Source organism: Benincasa hispida, chromosome 11 (genome assembly GCF_027475165.1).
Source record: "Benincasa hispida cultivar pf3 chromosome 11, pf3_genome.v1.1, whole genome shotgun sequence".
NCBI classification, from domain to species: Eukaryota; Viridiplantae; Streptophyta; class Magnoliopsida; order Cucurbitales; family Cucurbitaceae; genus Benincasa; species Benincasa hispida.
Genome location: NC_143488.1, coordinates 62319572 through 62323883, shown reverse-complemented (window position 1 = coordinate 62323883; position 4312 = coordinate 62319572). Strand labels below are relative to the sequence as shown.

Below are 4312 nucleotides of genomic sequence, written 5' to 3'. Positions count from 1 at the left end.
ATTATATCATATATAATTATAATTAAATTCCCTTTTATTAATTTAAACAATTCAAATTAACCCAAAAACTGATTCTCAACTAAATCCTTTTGAGTTACCAATGGTGCCTTATGGACCTGTAGCTTGAAACTCCAACGGTACGAGAATAATTAATTAAACTCTTTAATTACATTATCCACCATCATTTAACTGTTAGGCACTCTACTAAAGACCGACAGCTGCACTCTTCCCACTACAAACATATTTTTGTGTCCATTGATATAAACTAATCAATAGTACAATGACCCTTCACAAATTGCTCGTAAGTATGGCTGAGTCAAATTACCGTTTTGCCCCTATAGTTACCTCTAACTCCTTAAGTACCACTGATTCCTCTAATGAACAATAGATCATAGTCCCATAATGACTAAACCCCTCTCGAGCCAAGAGAGGGTGTGGCGCCACATTATTTAAGACTCGAAATCAGTCCTTAAGGGAGTAATTTATCTACTTACCCTTGTTTCGGGGAATGATTCCATCTTATGTAGCTAAGTTCCCAGCTCCCCAATCAGACGAATCCCCAAAATGGTAGGCTTATTGAATCGGCGATCTGGCCACTCTCACTTATACAAATTAAAAGACCGCCCTCATAGGCAGGAGTTCACAACTTACTCAGGATTAAGGTCATGTTACATATGGTCTTTCCTACTGAAATGAAATTCTCTTTTATGAACGGTATTATATAATGAGACTAAGCAGTTCGTGGTCCGATCTTATACAAACTTCTTTGTATAGAATATCCTTGCTCACATGTCTAATATATGAATGATCAAGATCAGATTATTTGTAGCACTTTACGACATTTGTAACACCTACAAAGCGGGCCATACTCATAGTGTCACCAGGATAAGGTATCCATCCTTATCCATATACTACAGACCATTTAGGTTATCACTTAAACATGATCCATCTATATGTCTCCATATACATGTTTAAGTTACAACGATAACCATGGATGTTAGTTTATTAGTTTGTGGTTAATGCAACTAAAATATCATATATTTCATAGACAAAATGAATAAAATATCATATTATTAATCACATATAAGTTTGTTCGTACAAGGTTTACAAACTATAGGACCCTACGAGATTTAGGGCATTAACCCCAACAATTTCAACAAGTGTTATTGATTGTGTTGTACCCTAAATCCAAAAAACTAACATCAACTCTAAGTCTTGAATGTCTTTGGGACTTGAACAAAGGATTCTACCCTCTCCCTGCCGAAAGGGGTTTTTGTTTAATGGTTAGACCTGTTCATTAGAGAAGCATTGGTACTTAAGGGGATACAGAGGTAACCCAGGAGTAAAACGGTAATTTGACCTAGCTGGTGTTATGAACACTCATGAAGGACTAACTTCTTGTTATTATTCTATATCCGTGGACACAGAAATATATTTGCAATGAGAATAGTGCAGTTGTGGGTCTTTAGTGGAATGAGTTTAACTAATTAATCTCATATCATTGGAGCTTCTGATTTTTAGGTTCATGCATTATAAGAAAAATAGCTTTCAGTGACAAGTAAAACGTGTTACTAAAATTAAAAAAAAAAAAAACGCCGCTAAAAGTATTAGCAACGCGTAGAGGCACGTTGCTTTGAATGTCGCGGTAGCCGCATAGTCGAAGGTCTTAGTGACATACTCACTATGCCGCTGAAACGTGACTTTTATTGACACTAACATGTTACTAAAAGTGTACTTTTAGGAATATATGTTTTGTCGCTATTTGTGTTATACAAATTGACGTTGGAAATTCGTCTCTAAAAGTTAAGTTTTAACAACAAGTTACTAAATGAGAACCAATGGTCATTGCAAGTATCTTTTGTAACATATGTAAGCGTCAGTAAAAGTATTTTATTAATTAAAAAATAATATTCAATTTAATATATAAACTGGCTATCACTAATACAAAACTATGCTATAATGTCAATTGAAAACCGACATTATAAGGGTACTAATTGACATAGAAAAAAGTTGACTAACAAATATTTATATCGATATAATAAAAGTAATAAGATATTTGTATACAAAAAATTCAACAAACATAACAAGAACAAATATATTTCAACAAAACTAATATAACTATTCATTCCCCCACAAGCTATATTCAACTTACAAAGAAAAATAAACATAACAATAATTAATAAGATATTTATATACACAAATTTCAACAAACATAACAATAACTAATTCACTTCAACAAAACTAATATAATTATTCATTCCTCCACAAGCTATATCCATCGTCAGTTTTACCACACCTAGCTTTTTTTTCTAATGAAGTCGTCGACATCACCACATCCAACTTGAACTCAAGTAAGCAACCGAGCCTCTGATTCTTTAGCCTTTTGATAATTTTCTTCATACCTAGAATGAACCTAAACATAAAAAAAAGCATTCAAACAATGAATCTAATCTAATATTTTAGAACAAACTAGAATTTTAAGATAAATATCTTATAAATATTACCTTGTAATTGTTACTAACGTTGTTATGAAGTCTATTTTGTGTTAAGTACACATTCTCTACTTGTCAACCTTCTTAAAACTCAGCAAAACATTCCTAATGCAATCTTCCCATCTTCTTTCCATGTCCACAAGAATCAAAATTTAGCATTACACATCAAACTTGAACCTAACAAAATAAAATTAAAACAATAGCCAAAAGAAGAAAAATGTTTATCAAAGCATAGACATAAACAAAAAGAACATATATCAAAAACAAAAACAACTCAATATTAATCGACAAACCATAAACAACTAACGTTTATCAAAGCATATACATAAACAAAAAGAACCTATGACAAAAATACAAACAACTCAACTTATCATAACAAAAAATAAACTCAACAAAGGGATGAAACTCATGAATCACGATGCTCAGTAGACATTATAAACAACTCAAAGAAAAATTAATTATAAATCCAAATAAGTAAACTTATCAAACTAAGAGGAAAGACTAATAGCAATATCAAAGAGAAGCAGTGTTTAGGACAATGATTTGAGATCAAATAAAATTTACCCTTCTCTTGAATGACCACCATCATCATCATTAATCCTGACATTTCTGTCAGCTACAAGAAAAGTTAGTTTCATTGAACGAAGTATTCAAAAAATAAAAACAATAAAATCTTAAGAATAGGTGAGAGAAAATACCAGATATGTACTCAACCTTGAAAGTTTTAGCAAGTTTTATTAATGCTAATATATGTAAAATAACTACACAAGAGAGTGGTAGGTTAAAATGGATCTCATGTTCTTAAGAATTCAAGAAAAATGTTAAAAAATGGTAAAAACTAAGTGAATTCGAGTGGATGTCATGTACTTTTTCTCAAGCAAAGGCTAAAGTAAGAAAAGAATTCATTAACTACCGAGAACCACAAATTGAAATGATTATAAGATAATTCTAATTAGAATTGACATTTAAATAAGCAATTGGCACAATAAAATCAAGAATCAAGAAGGAAAATATCACAGAGCAAAACTTCTCAAGGAAACTTTGACTTGAACTCATAATAAGAGTTCCTTCTTTCAGGTTGCAAAACAGTAAGCACAACTGCTAATTATCTAACTAATATGACATAATATCTCCATAAGTCCATATAAGAAAACTTTGCCTTTAAGCCCACAAACAGAAAATTGATTTTCAGTATGCACATGCCACAACAAAGAAAAGCTTATGTCACGAACTCAAAAACTAAATCAATCCAAGAGGGTAAAAGAAAATAAAAAATGAACCTTCTTCAATGGCGTTCCAGTATACATATGCCACAACAAAGAAAAACTTATCAAACGCCAACAGATCTACCATGAACGGTAACAAAACTTCACAAACCCGGATGGACCTACCACGAACCCAGACGGATCTATCACGAACATTGATGGAGCTTTAGGACACCAGCCAGATCTGACACAAACATTGATGGAGCTTTACGAAACCGGTTGGATCTAAGAGGAACGTTGATGGAGCTTCACAAAACTGCTTGGATCTCACACGAATATGGATGGAGATTCACGAAATTGGTTGGATCTAACATGAACGTCGACGGAACTACGGTGATGGGACGTGACGGTACCGAACGCATTGTATTGAATAAATGCTTGTGATATAATAATATATGATATTTTCTTCATTGTTGTCTATGAAACATGGGATGTTTTATTTGATTTACTACAAACCAATAAACTAAGATCCCTGGTTGTGATTGTAATTTAAGCATATATGTGGATCATGCCTTAAGTGATAATCAAAATGGTCTATAGTATATGGATATAGGA

The 4312-nt window shown here is 32.4% G+C and overlaps 1 long non-coding RNA gene across 3 annotated transcripts; it reads right to left on the bottom strand.

The window, feature by feature from the left end:
• Positions 1-2098: 2098 nt before the first annotated feature.
• On the bottom strand, positions 2099-4100 carry LOC120090230 (uncharacterized). 3 transcript variants are annotated; one of them, XR_016524255.1, is made up of 4 exons: positions 3884-4095; positions 3057-3108; positions 2505-2669; positions 2099-2413 (listed from the first exon to the last, which is right to left on the bottom strand). It is a non-coding gene; the product is annotated as an uncharacterized LOC120090230 (long non-coding RNA). The 3 variants fall into 3 exon arrangements; XR_016524253.1 differs by having other exon boundaries at positions 3773-4036; XR_016524254.1 differs by lacking the exon at positions 3057-3108 and having other exon boundaries at positions 3773-4100.
• Positions 4101-4312: the final 212 nt, after the last annotated feature.